We start from the raw sequence: 19,106 nt of genomic DNA on the forward strand, positions 1-19,106 counted from the left end.
ATTCTATAAAAATTTTCATCTTTATTTCTTTTAGCTTTTTCTTTGCTTAGGTTTGTAAAAATCCTTTATCTCATTTTTTATATAATCCCTATTTGATTTGAATTTTGTAGAGAATTTAATCTAATTTTTTTCTTCTGTCAGATTTTAATTTGGTTTTATGTTACCATTTGATGGTTTTATGTCACCACTTTATGATGGCTGGCAGACAGCATGGTCAAGGTGGTGGTAATAGTACACACACACACCACGCTAACAGAAGAATCTGGAGACCCACTCTCCTTCACCTGTCCCTGGGGGCCCCTCCAGTTGTACCATTCTCTCCACCCCTACTTAGCAAAAGGCCTCCTTTTATAATGTTGTTCATTTCCTAAATATCTTACTCTACAGTCGTCATGACAGGTTATGTACTATCCCATCTCTCTGTGAGGAGATCCCTGTTCTAAAATTCATTGTTAGACCATAATCTAAGATGTTCAAGTGAGGCAAGAGATTATAGTAAGAGGAAGTACTTTATCAACGTGCCTGGCCTGACTTTGACTAAACCACCCACGGATTTCTATCCAGGAAGCCAAATACAGTGTCCATAATGAGATTTCTGACATCACGTCTATGTCAGCCCGATTCTGATGTACTTTTCTCTAGCTGACTCCTCTCCTTTCTCAGCAGACCTATAGAAGAATCCTCCAATGTACCAGTTTCCTCAGCTATCTTCCCTCATTATGAGACACAGAAGCTCAATAGAACCGAGCTGACCTCGATGGAGTGGGGGGAAAGGAGGGTTATTGGTTTTGTTTTGTCTTAATTGAGTCAACTCTGCTTTAACTGGATGACGTCATAAAGGTATAGTAAAATCACTAAGTCGTACGGTTAGTTAGCCTATATAAATCAAATGGAAAGATCAAGTTCCTTCAACTGATTTATATGATCCATAAGAAGTCTCAAGATACAGTAAAACAGCTCAGTTTGGGTTTCTCCTTCCCTATGTCACTCCCCCAAAGAGAAACGCAAAGCTCCACTGAGAAAACAACCTGGTTAGTTTTCTGGACTTGGGCCATAATGTTGATTCTTCTAGATTCCTGCAGTTTCCTTCCATTATACCTCTTGTTTATTCTTTTTGGATCCTCTCCCTCTGGACCCAGCCTGTTGTTGCACAATTCCCGTTATTTTAATCCCCCCTCCAGTTCTAGGAAATGACATTAGCCGAGTATCCTGATTGAAGATCCAAATCATCAGGCCATTCCTATTCACTGCCCACACCCATCCATGACAACCCTCCGCAATCAGCTTCCTCAGCAATGAAGGCCCTTCGGGTCAGGTATCTTTCAAGATCTGTGTGCTTGTGCTATAACCTGGCTCGCTGGAATTTGGTCTGCTCAACTAGCAACTGCAATTCTAGCTGATGCTAAGCTGCATAATTTTAAAAAGTATCCTCTCTTCCTTTCTACAGCTATAAAGGGGAGAGACGGGCAGTAAAAAGGCAATTCTGTAGCTGTCCACTCGCAGATGGACTTCCGTGCAGCTCATGCTCTAGAAATATGTTCATTCTCTTCATTCTTTCAGTTCCCTGATACGCCGCGTGGCCTGGCCCACCTGTGCGGTGACAAGGAACAGAGAGCTTTGCCGTTATCTTGTTCCAGTACTTCATTTCATTTCATTTCAGGCTCTAACAGGAAAGTATTAATTAAATAAAAAGCCTGGGTATATTCCAGAAAATTATAGATGTTTAACTATGCTGTTAGAAGAATGTGTTAAAAAAAAAAAAAAGAAAGAAGCCTAATCAGGGGCCTCCAAAACCAGGGGCCTTCTGGTGTTTCCAGAAGAGGCACCCGTGAATCTCCTTCAAGATTTAGCCAGTTGTTCAGATTCAAGGAAGTGATCATGGTCTTGTAGGGCCGATAGTGCAAATTGGTTGGAATCTTATGATTCTAAGACTTACAGAAAGCTTTTGCCAAAATCCCAGAGCAGAAATAAATGTATCACTTGCTGCCAAACCATGAAAATAAAATATTAAATAATAAAAATATTCCATTGATAATCAACTTAGAGACAGAAACTAGTTACAACCAAAAGGAAGAACTTCAAGACCTCTTCCAGGATCAGAAGTTACCATTTAGAAAGTACAACCAACGCCAAATTACACCTATATTTAATACAGAATGTTTTCCAAAGTTCTGAGAAACATAAGCTCAGTAACTCCTGCTGTCATTCATGAAGCAAGTAGTATTGATCATATTGGATTATAACGGAATAATCCAATATAGAGGACGAAAAAATATGTATGCCCACAGATGTTTTTCTCAGCATTATTTACAATACGTTTTTATCTGAAGCCATCTAAGTGATTTAAAATTGTGAAATGACTAGGTAATGATTAATTAGTAAGTGAAATGATCAATGTCAAATATACAATGGAATAATTTTCTACATTGAAAATTATTTTTATAAATAGTTTGCAATAACATTAGGAAATGTTTTTTACAACAATTTTAATTGGAAAAAGGCCAGATAAAAAATTGAATAAGCAGTGTATATAAAATGATAAAGATAAAAAAACAAATTTTAAACAACAGAAATATCCACAGTTAGGTATGGAAACATAGGTGACATTTGATTTCTTCTCTATGTAACATGATGTTGAGCAAGAATTTTTTTCCCCATTGCCCAAGAATTAACCAGAATCCAAAATTGAGGACAAATGTGTTAAGTAATTAGTAAAATGTCCTAAGCAGCTCAAAAATAATGGAGCCAAACACAACCTCAGGGTTGATTAAACAGAAGCTAAGCTAGTTCTGCCACTCAGTCCTTCACCCTACCACTATTCTATCTAATTCAAATAAGCAGACAATCAAGGGAAAGGAAAAGAAATGAAAGAGATGACCCAGGTTATTAAGAGTGAATTATTCAAGATGAATGGGGTTTCCGGCCCCTGAAGCCAAGTGAAAAACAACCCCCAGAGAATCACTTGCCTATAAAAGAGCAGCTCACCATCTGGGTGCCTGTGAGGCCACAGAATCTGTGGATCCATGCCGATCTTAGCACTGGAGCAAAATGACGGCCTTCTTGAGGGAGCATGGCACGGAGGGTGAGGGGGCATATGTGAACTTACAGACTTAGGCCCACTTCTGGACTAGATATTTCCAAAGAAAGGAGGCATGCTGCAGCACCAGTTCCCACAAGGCAAAAACTGACACAGTGTGCCTGGGATGAGGATGGACAGCAACCCCACACACAGTCTCCTTACACCCTTAGGAGGCAGGGAAGACAGCAGCAGAGGTTCCCGTGAGTCCACGTGATGCAGCACAGAGGTGGAGACATGAGCTGTGAAGCTGCCAGATCCCCCACTAGGAAAAGATGTTGGCTCCACAGCCCCCAATGGAACCCAAAGATGTCCCTTTACTTTGAAACCAAACACTTCCCCAAGAAAACAATACTTAGCATCACTACAGAAGCCACCACGTGAACAGGAGTGACTAGTAGAGGAAAGAAACAGACTGAGTCACTGTAAGACCAGGCTGCCCTCTCAATACCAGTAGACACCCAATATAACATACATAATATAAGAACTCAATTTCTCCTATACTTCCTCCCAGTTTTTCTAACATACCTGAGGGACCAAAGACCCCCCAAAAAAGGGAGAGGAGGAGGTGACCCAGAGACAAACCATATCCCTCCCCATCCTGCCATCTCTACTCCCTACTAGGAAGAGGAAAAAGAAGAGTCTTTGGGGCCTAAACCTGGCTGATGCTGAGGGAAGAGAAGGAAATACTCATGGAATTGAATACGCTTCACACTGGGCCAGACGGAGTGTTGAATAACTGAAAGTGACTGGAAAATATGAGATAGGTACAAAGTGTTGTTGTTAAGCAATGTAAAGAAGAAATTTACCATGACACGGCAGAAGTGATCAGAGAAAATAGAATCATTTCTATTTGTAGCCCACGAAGTTTACAATGTTCAATGAACTAGTTATATATATTTTTAACGTTTTCTATCATAATCATGATTTTCACATAATCATTTTTGTAATTGTTTCTCTTTGTTTTCAAACTCTATGGTTAGTCACTTGTAACTTGGTCATATCAAATATTTTTGGAGATTCAGGATATATAAATTCTTAAGTCCCAGGACCCTTCATCCGCTCTTATGTTAGGGCCTTATGTATTTTGTGAACAAGTCTAATTTTCCCCATTAAACTGACACCTCTATGAGTGCAGGGTTTAAGTTTGATGTATTTTGTGTGTGTGTGTGAGGAAGATCAGCCCTGAGCTAACATCCATGCCAATCCTCCTCTTTTTGCTGAGGAAGACTGGCCCTGGGCTAATATCCATGCCCATCTTCCTCTACTTCATATGCAACGCCACCACAGCATGTCTTGACAAGCGGTGTGTCGGTGCGTGCCCAGGATCTGAACCTACAAACCCCAGGCCACCGCAGCAGAGCACACGCACTTAACTGCTACCCCACCGGGCCCGTCCCTAAGTTTGATGTATCTTTTTATCCCCAAAAGACCAACACTGTGCCTTGCATGTAGAGGGTACTCAATAAATAGTAATGCAACAAGCTATTTGTTCATGTATTTTACTGCTATTTCCAAGTAAGTATATGAAAAAGTTGCTTACACATTTGTTGACGAAGAATGATCTGGGTGATGGATCATTTTGTTCTGGAATTATAATTTGGAGACTTATATAAGGTCTTCCACCCTAGTGGAGAGCGGTTAACTGATGGAGTTGTGTTAAATATTTACAATCCAATCCAATACATATGCCTTCCAATTTATTCTATATCGAGAAAAATGTCCCAACTTATTTTAAATTGGGATAATCTTGGATTTCGAGGCAAGTATCTCTATAATCAACTTCTCAGAATTATAATTCATCTGATGCTGAAACTTGATAATGTTATTCATCCTTAGTTATCTTAAAATGACTAATGATTAATATGAGAAAGTATTTTATATTATACATTTCATTTTTATTATATATGTTGAAATTAAATACAAACGAGGCAATTAAGGTTAGTTTCTTAATCTCTTAGGTGGTAAATCACACTTACTCAGGTTGATCAAATACGGTTGGCCAAATAAGCTACATGCATATAGACAGCCTGAAAGTCATCCAAAGGTTGTGTTACGTAAAATTTCATTGAAATTTGTCAATGGAAATTCTACAGAACATAAGAATTAATGCCGAAGCATTATTTTAAATACATGGCTTACAAAAACTATTCCATAATTATAGTTTAACAACAGAAAACTGTTCAAAGTCTAGAATCAGAGAAAAGGCTTCCTTAGACCAAAAATCTCCCAGGAAAATTAATATAGGAGCATCACTTTTTTCTCACAATTGTTTGCTCTAATTTGCATTTTAAACATCCTTTTTTTTTTTTTTTTTTTTTTTTACTAATTCTCTCCCAAACACTTAAATGTAAAATGTCTTATATGGTTGCAAATGTTATAAAATGTATAGAGACAAACTTGATCTAAAGGAGCATAAGTTATAGTAGTTGTTTGTGTCATCATTTAATTAGTGAAAATATTAACAGTCTAAGATTCAAATTAGGAACTCAACTCATAATTGTAATAGAATACCACTATCTGAATGCAATTAAATGTAAAATTCAATTATTTTATACTGTTTCTCTTCAAAAATATATTTGATGACTAAAAAATGACGAATACAGTAGTCCCCCCTTATCCTCTGGGAACACATTCCAAGAGCCCCAGTGGATGCCTGGAACCGTGGATAGTACTGAGCCCTATATATATTATGTTTTACCTATACAAACATACCCATGATAAAGTTTAATTTATAAATTAGGCAGAGTAAAAGATTAACAACAATAACTAATAAAGTAGAACAATTATAACAATATACTGCAATAAAAGTTACCATAGATGTTAGTAATCTCAGGACACAATATTTTTTCTTTCCTTATTAAGTCGAGAACTTTCACCTTTTCACTTAAAGGAAGCACTTTACGTCTTCTCTTCGGCATATCCAAACTGCCTGCATCACTACTCTTGTGTTTTGGGGCTATTACTAAGTAAACACAAGCACTGTGATACCACGACAGTCAATCTGATAACTAAAATGGGGACTAAGTGACTAACGGGCAAGAAGCGATGTGCACAGCGTGGACACACTGGACAAAGGGATGAGTCACATCCTGAGCCGGATGCAGCGGGATAGTGCACGATTTCATCACACTACTCAGAGCAGCATGCAATTTAAAACTTTTTGTTCATTTCTGAAATTTTCCATTTAATATTTTTGGACCACAGTTGATCACGGGTAACTAAAACTGCAGAAAGTGAAACCGTGGATAAAGGAGTACTACTGTAAGACTATTTTTAAGGATAAAAAGGTTTAGAGAAGAAAATAACGTGAAAAATAGTCAAAGAGATATAGATATATAGATATAGACATGTCAGCACCCTTAAACTAAAATTGAGTCATCCTATCTGAATGCTTATAAATTCTGATTAAAAACTTAAGGCAAAATAAATGTCTTTTACACTAAAAAAAAAATGGAGAGGTCAGTATAGTTACTATGATTGGGTTTAAAACCCTGCTGTAAGCTTGCTGGCAACCAAAAAGAGAGGAAAATTTAACAGACTGTTACTCACTTCACCAAGGGAATTATGTACTTTCTTCAAAGAGACATTGCGAGAATGTCCAGAGAAAAGGTAGGTGAAGTGTCTGACATAGTTCCTGGCACACGGGAGATGTCTAAGTATGTTAGCTAGTATTATTATCTAGAAGAAAAGACAAGGGAAATTTCTCAGGAAAGACACGGTTAATGCTACTACCAAATTCTAAGAGAATTTTCCTACGTGGATCATCATACTAGGGACTCAAATGAGAGTCATTTCATTAAACTTGACTGCAGAGGAGTTTGAATTACAAAGATAGCTTCTTCTTCCAGGGAAGGTTCATTGTATTGGTGCCAGGCACTGTGCCTTGCACATAATAAATAGGTATGTTTAATTGATCTTGTTATAAAGTAATGCTCTTCAATAAATATTTCTGCATATCAAAGCCTTTCTCTTTTTCCTCCACAGTTTATAAATTTCCTGAGCTTTGGCCAAGCCTCTCCTCTTCAACTCTTCCAACTACCTTGCAAGGGAAGAAAAAAATAATACTCAAACTAAATTCCCAGTCAATACCACCTGCCATAACGGAGCACATCAACTGATCCAGAGCTAAGAGAGGGAACAGAGTAGAATATGATCACATGTCCCCTATTGTCTTGCAAGTTGAAATTCTACCTTCTTAAAAAATATCTGAGAATTTGAATGAATCTCAACTTCCTGATTTTCCCCTGTACCTCCCATTCTCTTTATAACCAGATTCAAACCTGCTTTCTCTGTTTCTTCCTTACACTCCTACTCCCACCACAGGCAGGTTTTGTGCCCACCAGCTCTCCAGTGGAACAGCTATTGCTTTGTAAGGTCTCAAATGACTCCTAATTACCAAATCTTATGGACACTTCAATTTGTGTATTTTTTGACCACTCTAAAAATACATATTTTAGAACACATCCTCTTTCTTGCAATTCTCACTTCTTGTGACTTACAAGACATCACACCTTCATGGTTTCATGGTTCTTCTATTCCTGACCATTTTCTCTCTCTGTTCTTTGTCAGGTCCTCATTCTCCATCTACCTCTTAAATGTTGATGTTCCCAGGAGTACAATCATTGGCTTTTTTCTCTCACTTCTCATTTTCTCTCTCCTCTCATTTTTCCTAGGAAAATGCAACACACACAAATCAATAAATGGAATACATCATATCGATAAAATGAAAGATAAACATCACACGATCATCTCAAAAGATGCAGAAAAAGCTTTTGACAAAATACAACATACTTTCATGATAAGAACCCTTAACAGATTGGGTATAAAAGGAACATACCTCAACATAATAAACGCCATATATGACAAACCCACAGCTAATACTATATTCACTGGAGAAAAACTGAAAGCTTTTCCTGTAAGATCAGGGACAAGACAAGGATGCCCACTCTTACCACTCCTATTCAATATAGTACTGGAAGTCCTAGCCAGAGCAATTAGGCAGGACAAGGAAATAAAATGCATCCAAATCAAAAAGGAAGAAGTAAAATTGTTACTATTTGCTGATGATACGATTTTATATACAGGAAACCCCAGAGTCAACAAAAACACTGTTGGAACTAATCAATTATTTCAGTAAAGTTGTGGGATACAAAATCAACATACAGAATTCAGTTGCCTTCCTTTACACAAATGATGAAATATCTGAAAAAGAAATAAAGAAAACTATCCCATTCACAATAGAATCAAAACCAACAAAATACTTAGGAATGAACTTAACAAAGGAAGTGAAAGATTTAGGAAAATTTGCCCCTACGCATCTTTCCACTACTCCCTCCTGCCCACAAAGCAACCGCTGGGCCACCTAATCTACACCTGCAAAAAATGGACTATGAAAGTTTCACTTCTTCAAGGAGCATGTACTCCAATGCAGCCACGGAGGAGAGTGGAGTGAAAAAGAACCTCCCCGAGAACAAAGTCAGGAGTCACAGAGAATATAAACCGGGAAATTCCTCTCAGAAGGCAAAGCCAGGAGCCATCAGAGAGACTAATCAAGAAGATTTTCTAATGCCAGAGATGAGACTCCATAATTTCTGTCCAGCAGAATTTGATAATTGTGATGGATAGTGACTTCTATGCATTTTTCATTTCTCTTTTCTGAATGGGAAACTTCATAGCAGTTATGCTACTTCTCTACCATTAGATTTTGAGTGCTCATGGGACAAATAGAATGTCTTTTAATTTTTTAGGTTACCAAGCCACAACAAGCTTCATCTGGCCCTGATGGAGAACACCAGGCATATCAAGAGATCAAGGACTTTGAGTTGGATGAGTAACTTCATGGAATTTGGGGGTTATCTTTCTTATAGCTGATGGTGTTCTACGAGTGAACGGAAGCGTGCTTATAAATATTTGGGAGTCCAAAATTTTGTCCCCCAATATGCATTTTCCCCTTTTCCAATGGTGATAAGAGTCTCCAATTTGAGGTTTGGCACACAACTTCCCAGAATGGAGACTGTAGCTTCCACTTTCCCTTTGCAGCTATGTATAGTCATATGACTAAATTCAGGTCAATGGGATGGTAAGCAGAAGTATTTATGTAACAGCTTCTGGGAAGCTTTCTGATGAGATAGAGCATATATGCCCTTTGCTCTCTTCTTTCTTCCTTCCTCCAACCTGGTGCCTGGACTTCAGATGCCACCATCCAAGACAAGGCAATAAGATATAAGGAACCTTTGTCCCCTCATATTATGGAGTACCATGTTAATCTTCAAGTACTAAGCTAGATTTTTATGTGCAGTCAGTTTATGTGCAGTTCTGTCACATTTAAGCTACTATTAATAGAAACTTTCTATAAGTTAGAGTAAAGCCTAGTCCTAACTAATATAGGTATATGAAATGGAGAAAAGTCTCTTGCTTGAACAACTGAATGGATGAATGGTGGTACCATTCGCTAAGACAGAAAAGGGCAGGTTTGAGTGGAAGATTCAATTTTGGATGTGCTGAGTATGAAGTGCTCGTAAAAATCCAAGTAGAGACACTCTCAGAAGAGGAGTTTAGGCAAAAACAAAAAATCTGGAAATCTATAACATGCAAATGGTATAAAAAAAACCTCAAGAAAGGGATAAGTTCATCCAAGGAACATAAACAAAGTAGATGGGCACCTATGGTATGAATCTAAAAATATTATTTCAAGTCTACAAATTTCTGTCATTTCTCATATTCTGGCTTTCATTCTCACGTTTACTCAGTATACACGATATTTATGCTGAGCCAATCTCATATCATATCTGACCTTGCCCCTCAGGAATAACCAGTGGAAAGCACTGTTCTAATAAAGTCAATGGAAAGTTCACAGACTTGTCCAAATCTTATCTGCACTATTTATAGTCCAAGAAACAGAACTAGAACATTTAGGGTAAAATGGGCTTTTCTGAATAACCTCCATCATTCACAGTCATAACTAAAGAAATCATAAAATCTCAGGACAGAAAGTGCCCTCAGATCCTTCAAAACCAACACACCACCATAAATGTTACTACTACACAAAGATTACGTATCACAAATATAATTTATTTAATAAGAATTCTAAACGAACAAATTTAGGAGCTATTCCTACAACGTGTTTGAAAGAATAAGAGAATAAAAAACTTCTCTTCTCTTCCAAGAAATAACTTAGTAAATGCAAAAGTGTTGTTTTATGTACTTCTCATGCAGTCTCAAAATAGACCTTTTCCATCTCTGATATGCACAAAAACAAATTCATTGATGATATTCTGACATCAGCAAGGAAGTTCAGTTTAAATATTGGGAACCACCTTTTAACTGCAAGGTCATTCAAACGTTGCTAGAGTTTACCAAAGGAGTTTATGGAATCTCCCCCAGAGGTTTTTAAGAATCAGTTAGACACTCATTTGAAGGAATTAGTTTAAGATAACTTGAATGTACTTCTTTTGCAGCAGGGAGTTGAACCACAAGATTGTTTTCCTATGACACTATTTGCTGGCTGGAAATTGAAGGTGGGAAAAGAAAATAACAGTGAGTTTGAAGTTTGGGGTTTTGTTATTTAAATCATTTCCTCATCTTTAATGAGCTGCAAATTTCACCATTTACGGCATTTAAATATATTCAAGACTCTAGGACATTTTTCATGCCCTTGCCAAATGGGATTTATTTAATTTCTGACTAATGTATACTTAGGATTTCTCTGAAGGAGACATAACGTCTTGGCTCTGGCTCCAGCTTTATAACTTCCAGTCAAGGCAGAGAGCAGCAAGACTGAACTACCACAGTGGACTGACCTCTATTGTTCACGTGCATCTGGGCGTGCCTGGAAACTCTTTGATACTTGAAACTACTATTTGAAGTCGCAGAGAGAAGTCATCTCTATGATTTGGAAGCAGTTAACTTTTCCAGCCAAAAAATCTATGCAGTCAACTCTTGATTAATGGGTTAATGAGGTGGAGAAAGGTAATGACTGAATTCCAAATCACAGATAAAACAAAACTGCAACTAAGCGTGGTTAATCCACCCTCAAGTCATCACTTCAACACTCTAAATTAATAATGAAAGAACATATATAACAGTAAGGGGAAACTGACCCAAAGACTTACTCAGAATGCAACCTTGGAAATCAGTGCTATCAAGTGCAGAGTTTACAGGAGAATGATGGACTATACCCTTTTTTCTTTCTTTAAGAAGACTCCGGATGCAGATTCAAGATCACCTTAAACTCCGCATGTCCCAACAAGACCATCATTAGCAACAAAGTTATTATTGAGCAAATTATTAAATGGCTGGAATAGAACATTGCTTGTTGACGACCACTACAAATGACACCATTTTAAGATTCAGACAATGCCTGGTAATCCTCTTCCAGAAACAGAGGCTTACCTTCACTGCCCGTCTCAATAACTCTGGCCCAAGATTTCAAGAATTGAAAGGAACAAGGCTCCTGTGAGTAGGAATATCTAAGCTACTGCTCCTGCAGCATTTACAGGCTACTGATTAAACCACACGGCATTATGGCCAAAGTATCTCTGTCCTCAGTGATTTCTATCTGGAGAATGTTCCAAAGACAAAAGAAAAGTAACTTCTGAAGGTGGAAAGAGACTAAAATTGGGCACAGTCTTCTTTCATGAAGAAGTTGTATGGGAAATGAGTGGACGCGACCAGTTTACCTTAGACAGAGCAAGCAGTGGATAAATTGGCCGGGGGTCTATAGGAACATGTGTACAAGTCCCCAGTTATTCTATTTCTTGTCCATATACCTTTGGGCAAGTCCTTTATATTCCCTAAGGCCCAGTTTTCTCATTAAAAAGAAGGAAAAGGAAAAAGAGAAGAAAAAGGAGGGAGAGGGGGAGAAGGGGAAGAAAAAGAAATCTGTATACCTGCCTTAATGGATTGTTGTGAGGGTCAAAAATTTAATTATGTGAAAGTTCTTTGCAAAGTACAGAATTCGACAGAAAACGAAGAATTACTATGTTTATTATTTGATAATCATTACTTCAGTAATTAGCAATTTGATGTCTTCTTAGGTACCACCTAACTCTGTTCCAAAATCCCTCTGGAAGTTGGAATAACAGAGCACTTTCTAACGCAGAATAAAGTAATATTTGAAAGACAAAGGAAGCTATATTTTCACAATCCATAGGCTACATAAATACAATGTGTGCCAAGTACCAGGCCCAGCACATAGTATACCATCTATTATATATATATATATATATGTCACATACTTAATAATCTATAAAGTATGTCACATACTTAATCCAACAACTTCTATGAAACAGTGAAGTATATTTTTAAAATTTGGGCATCTAGTGATTATGCCAAACTCTTTATATCTTACGGCGGCCTAAAATATTTTTTCTTGGAATAGGAGTTTTGATTTTTTTCCTGTCCCGTTCTGTAGAGTAATTATCTTCTTCTCTGAAATTACCAAAATAACGCCTCATCTAATAACTGCTCTTTAATAATAAAATTCAGGAAAAAAAGAACTTGACATTTATTGTACATCTATCATGAGCTAAATCCCTTTTCAACTGGGGAAGCCTAAAGTTTAAGAAACTATCACGATCCAGATACTGTAATAGGCAATTTCCATATATTATCTCATTTAATTCTGACAGCAATAATGAAAGATGCCTATTTTTCAGATGAGAAAGTTGAGACTCAGTGAGATTAAGATTTACTCAAATTCATGCAACAAGTTACAAATTTTGGATTCCAGCAGGTCAACTTTCTCATTCCAAATATGCTTGAATATTAACCAGTTGATTTGTGTGGAGGGAATAAGGTTCACAAAATTATTCCTAGAACATACAATTATCTATACAACAACCACATCAATGAGAAGCTGCTCAAATCTTTCTCAAGACCCAAATGATGATGGGTAAAATAAAAATATGGCAGCAGTCCAAAAAGAAAGTTATCACATTTGACCTCATCTTTTTAATTTCCTTTAGTTATATTTTCCTTGGATTGGGACTTGTGGGGCATTTCCTAGATTTTTGTTAGAGGCACATACCTATTCTTTTTTAGGGTAGTTATTTGGAGAGCCAAGAAAAGATGGGATATTTGACAAGTAAAACTTTATGAATTAAAGAATTTTCAAAAACTTTAGGCCTATAATAATGCTACTGGCATCAAATCAATCAAAAATTATTTATTGTATAACTACTATGTTCTCAGCCTCAGCAAAATGTCATGTCCAGAGCAGACTAGATGCCCTCTTTTATTATTTTATTGCACCCTCTATGTTTTCTTCATAGCTGTTTAATGTCTTTCTGCCCCATGAGATCATAAACTAAACTACACCAGGGTAGGTACTACATAATTGTCTTGTTGCCTGCTCTATTCCAAGGCTCTTTCACAGAGCCACACACAAGATATCTACCAAGGGCCGGCCCCGTGGCTTAGCGGTTGAGTGCGCGCGCTCCGCTGCTGGCGGCTGGGGTTCAGATCCCGGGTGCGCACCGACGCACCGCTTCTCTGGCCATGCTGGGGCCGTGTTCCACATACAGCAACTGGAAGGATGTGCAGCTATGACATACAACTATCTACTGGGGCTTTGGGGGGAAAAATAAATAAATAAAATAAAATAAAATAAAATAAAATAAAAAGATATCTACCAAATATCTGGTGCATGAATGAATGAATGAATGAATGGGCTTAGCAGTTGGCCAGCCATGCAGTCCTTGGTAGAGCACTTGATCAGTGTTTTCTAGAGGGACACCAACTCTAAGCAAATTTTAAGGATAAACAAAAGACCACCTGGCTTCAATATTTTAAAAATAGCATTGTTGCACATTTTTTGCCTTATCAGAATGTTTCCTGTGGCTTTTCTGCCTATAAAGTGATTAAAGCCAAACTCTCCAAACTGATCTCACCCAAAAATAAGAGAACAGCCTGCCATCACACCTGCATCAAGCCATTTCTGCTCAGTCCCAGAGTCATACTCACTTTCAAAGGCAAGATCTTCCTTTGCATTTTCAGGATTGTTTCCAAATTTATTTCTCAACAAGGAGTTATACCTGCCTGGTTTTATCTCTTGCCAGTTAACTATTAATATTCCAAATGCAGCTTACCTGCAAACTGGTAAACAAGTAACTGTCCTGAGGCAAAGAATATGAAAACTACACAACTCTGAAAACAATCAAGATTAATGCTAAGAATAAACCTTTGTCAGGTTAAAATTTTCAGAGAAAGTTCTAGAAAAAAAATCCTAATGAACCCCTTCCCTTGGTGACCAGCGCTATTTTAATTATTAAAAAATTTAATTTTGTAAAAGTGAATTATTTAATCAAGCTGGATTTTTTGGTCTGTTTTATTTATTTTTTATTTATTGTTATTGAAATATAGTTGACACACAATACTGTATTAGTTTCAGGTGTACAACATAGTGATTTGACATTTATATACATTATAAAATGATCACCCTGGTAAGACTAATAACCATCTGTTACCATACAAAGTTATTACAATGTTCTTGACTATATTCCCTATGCTATACGTTACATCTCCGTGCCTCATTTATTTTATGACTGGAAGTTTGTACTTCTTGATCCCCTTTACCTATTTCGCCCTTCCTTTCACTCCTCTCCCCCTTAGCAACCACCATTTTGTTCTCTGCATCTATGAGTCTGTTTCTGTTTTGTTTGTTCATTTGTTCTGTTTTTTTAGATTCCACATATAAGTGAAATCATGCAGTATTCTTTTTTCTCTATCTGGCTTATTTCACTTAGCATAATACCCTCTAGATCCATCCATGTTGTTGCAAATGAGAGGATTTCATTTTTTTTTGAACCACATCTTCTTTATCCATGTCTGGGTTAATGTAAATAATGCTGCAATGAACATAGGGGTGCACATATCTTTTCAAATTAGTGCTTCTGTTTTCTTCAGATAAACATCCAAAAGTGGAATCACTGGATCGTATGGTAGTTTTATTTTTAATTTTTTTTGAGGAAGCTCCACACTGTTTTCCAGAGTTGTTGCACCAATTTACATTCCCGCCAACAGTGCACGAAGGTTCCCTTTTCTCCACATCCTTGCCAGCACTTCTAACTTCTTGTCTTTTTGATAACAGCCATTATGAAGGTGTGAGCTGATATCTCATTGTGGCTTGGATTTGCATTTCCCTGATGATTAATGATGTTGAGCATTTTTTCATGTGTCTGTTGGTCATCTGTATGTCTTCTTTGGAAAAATGTCTATTCAGGTCTTCTGCCCAATTTTTTTTTTAATTGATGTTTTAATAGTTTATAACATTGTGAAATCTTGGATTGTACATTTTTGTTTGTCCATCACCACACATATGTCTCCCTTCACCCCTTGTGCCCACCCCCTACCCTCATTGCCCCTGGTAACCACAATACAGTTTTCTCTGTCCATGTGTTGGTTTATATTCCACATATGAGTGAGATCATACAGTGTTTGTCTTTCTCTTTCTGGCTTATTTCACTTAACATAATACCCTCCAGGCCCATCCATGTTGTTGCAAATGGGACAATTTTGTCTTTTTTTATGGCTGAGTAGTATTCCATTGTATATATATACCACATCTTCTTGATCCAATCATCAGTTGAGGGACACTTAGGTTGCTTCCACTTCTTGGCTATAGTGAATAATGCTGCAATGAACATAGGGGTGCATAAGCCTCTTTGGATTGTTGATTTCAGGTTCTTTGGATAGATTCCCAGTAATGGGATAGCTGGATCATAGGGTATTTCTATTTTTAATTCTTTGAGGAATCTCCATACCATTTTCCATAGAGGCTGCACCAATTTGCATTCCCATCAGCTGTGTATGAGGGTTCCTGTTTCTCCACATCCTCTCCAACATTTGTTGTTTTCTGTCTTGGTGATTATACCCATTCTAACGGGCGTGAGGTGATATCTTAGTGTTGTTTTGATTTGCATTTCCCTGATGATTAGTGATGTTGAACATCTTTTCATGTGCCTATTGGCCATCTGTATATCTTCTTTGGAGAAGTGTCTCTTCATTTCCTCTGCCCATTTTTTGATCAGGTTGTTTTTTTTTTTGTTGTTCAGTTGTGTGAGCTCTTTATATATTATGGAGATTAACCCCTTGTCAGATATATGTTTTGCAAATATTTTCTCCCAGCTGGTGGGTTGTCTGTTCATCTTGATTCTGGTTTCGTTTGTCTTGTAGAAGCTCTTTAATCTGATAAAGTCCCACTTGCTTATTTTTTCTTTAGTTTCCCTAGTCTGGGTAGGCATGTCATCCGAAAAGCTTCCTTTATGACCAATGTCAAATAGTGTGTTGCCTATATTTTCTTCTATGAGTTTTATAGTTTCAGGTCTCACCTTCAGGTCTTTGATCCATTTTGAGTTAATTTTTGTGAATGGCGATAGCACATGGTCCACTTTCATTCTTTTGCATGTAGCTGTCCAGTTTTCCCAACACCATTTATTAAAGAGACTTTCCTTTCTCCATTGTATGTTCTTAGCTCCTTTGTCGAAAATTAGCTGTCCATATATGTGTGGTTTTATTTCTTGGCTTTCCTTTCTGTTCCATTGATCTGTGTGTCTGTTTTTGTACCAGTACCATGCTGTTTTGATTACTATTGCTTTGTAGTATGTTTTGAAGTCAGGGATTGTGATGCCTCCAGTTTTGTTCTTTTTTCTTAGGATTGCTTTAGCTATTTGGAGTCTTTTGTTGCCCCATATGAATTTTAGCATTCTTTTTTCTATTTCCATTAAGAATGTCATTGGGATTCTGATTGTTTCTGCCCAATTTTTAATTGGATTGTTTGTTTTTTTGATATTGAATTCTATGAGTTCTTTATATATTTTGGATATTAACCGATTATTGGATATATCATTTGCAAATATCTTCACACATTCAGTAGGTTGCCTTTTTGTTTTGTTGATTTTCTTCACTGTGCAAAAGCTTTTTAGTTTGATGCAGTCCCATTTGTTTATTTTTGCTTTTGTTGCTCTTGCCTTAGCAAAACAATATTGCTAAGACCAATGTCAAAGAATTTACTACCTATATTTTCTTCTAGGAGTTTTATGGTTTCAGGTCTTACACTTAAGCCTTTAATCCATTTTGAGTTTATTTTTGTAGATGGTGTAAGAAAGTGGTCCAGTTTCATTCTTTTGCATGTATCTGTCCAGTGTTTCCAACACTATTTATCAAAGAGACTGTCTTTTCCCTATTGTATATTGTTGCCTCTTTTGCTATAGATTAATTGGCCATATAGGTGTGGGTTTATTTCTGGGCTCTCTATTCTAATCCATTGATCTATGTGTCTGTTTTTGTGCCAATACCATATTGTTTTGGTTACTATAGTTTTGTAGTATAGTTTGAAATCAGGAACCATGACTCCTCCAGTTTTGTTCTTCTTTCTCAAAACTGCTCTGGCTATTTGGGGTCTTCTGTGGTTCCATACAAATTTTAGGATTATTTGTTCTAGTTCTGTGAAAAATGCCATTGGTATTTTAATAGGGATTACACTGAATCTGTATATTGCTTTACATAGTATGGACATTTTAACATTATTTCTTCCAGTCCATGAGCTGGGTATATCTTTCCATTTATTTGTATCATCTTTAATTTCTTTTGTCAATGTCTTATAGTTTTCAGAATACAGGTATTTCACTTCCTTGGTTAAACTTATTCCTAGGCATTTTATTTTGTTTGATGTAATTATAAATGGGACTTTTTTCTTAATTTCTCCGATAGTTTGTTGTTAGTGTATAGAAATGCGACTGATTTCTGTATATTGATTTTGTATCCTGCAACTTCACTGAATTAACTTATTAGTTCTAATACATTTTCAGAAGAGTCTCTAGGGTTTTCTATATATAGTATCATGTCATCTGCAATTAGGACAGTTTTACTTCTTCCTTTCTAATTTGGATGCCTTTTCTTTTTCTTGTCTGATTGCTATAGCTAAGATCTCCAATACCATGTTGAATAACAGTGGTGAGAGTGGGCATCCTTGTCTTATTCCTGATCTTAGAGGAAAAGCTGATGTTAGCTGCGGGTTTGTCATATATGGCCTCTATTATGTTGAGGTATATTCCCTCTATACCCACCTTGTTGAAGATTTTTATCACAAATGGATGTTGAATTTTGTCAAATACTTTTTTCTGCATCTACTGAGATGATCATATGATTTTTATCTTTTGTTTTGTTAATGTGGTGTATCACATTGACTGATTTGTGGATATTGAGCTATCTTTGCATTACTGGAAAAAATTCCACTTGATCATGGTGTATGACCCTTTTCTTGTGTTGTTGAATTCAGTTTGCTAATATTTTGTTGAGAATTTTTGCATCTACGTTCATCAGGGGTATTGGCCTGTAATTTTCTTTTTTTGTAAAGTCTTTGTCTGGTTTTGGTATCAGGGTAATGCTGGCCTCATAGAATGAGTTTGGGAGTGATCCTTCCTCTTCAGTTCTTTGGAATAGTTTGAAAAAGATTGGTATTAACTCCTTTTAAATGTTTGGTAGAATTCACCTGTGAAGCTGTCTGATCCTGGACTTTTGTTTGCTGTGAATTTTTTATTACTGATTCAATTTCATTAATAGTAATCAGTCTGTTCAGATTTTCTATTTCTTCCTGATTCAGTTTTAAACATTGTATGTTTCCAGGAATTTATCCATTTCTTCTAGGTTGTCTAATTTGTTGGTGTATAGTTGTTCATAGTAATTTCTTATGATCTTTTGTATTTCTGTGGTATCAGTTGTAACTTCTCTTTCATTTCTGATTTTATTCATTCTCTTGTGCACATCATCAATTGCCAGCAACAGCCAAGTATGGGCCTGAGGCTCCAGCACTATCCATTTTCAGGGCTAGTTGATCCAGCAGGTGTGTTGTAACATACTCTTTAGTGAATTCTGACTTCCATGGCCACTGTCCTGCTAATCAAGTTAAATTTTTAAGTCTAGAATCACTGCAAATGAGCTGTAATGTACATACACAAACCAACATTTCTATTTCCAAAATGCTTGTTTTCTATAACATCACCTTTGTTACCCTTTATATAACACTGTC

The 19,106-nt window shown here is 36.8% G+C and overlaps 1 long non-coding RNA gene across 2 annotated transcripts in view; it reads right to left on the minus strand.

Annotated features, from left to right (window-relative positions):
* Window positions 1-19,106, minus strand: part of LOC147914783 (uncharacterized) — a 263,718-nt gene that overhangs the window by 122,424 nt on the left and 122,188 nt on the right. For both annotated transcript variants that reach the window (XR_015554984.1, XR_015554985.1), the window contains one exon: window positions 7,579-7,748. This is a non-coding gene — a long non-coding RNA (uncharacterized LOC147914783). The remainder of the gene's footprint in view (window positions 1-7,578; window positions 7,749-19,106) is intronic.

The sequence above is a fragment of the Ceratotherium simum genome, chromosome 17 (genome assembly GCF_057802395.1).
Source record: "Ceratotherium simum simum isolate JZ-2026a chromosome 17, ASM5780239v1, whole genome shotgun sequence".
In the NCBI taxonomy this organism is placed as follows: domain Eukaryota; kingdom Metazoa; phylum Chordata; class Mammalia; order Perissodactyla; family Rhinocerotidae; genus Ceratotherium; species Ceratotherium simum.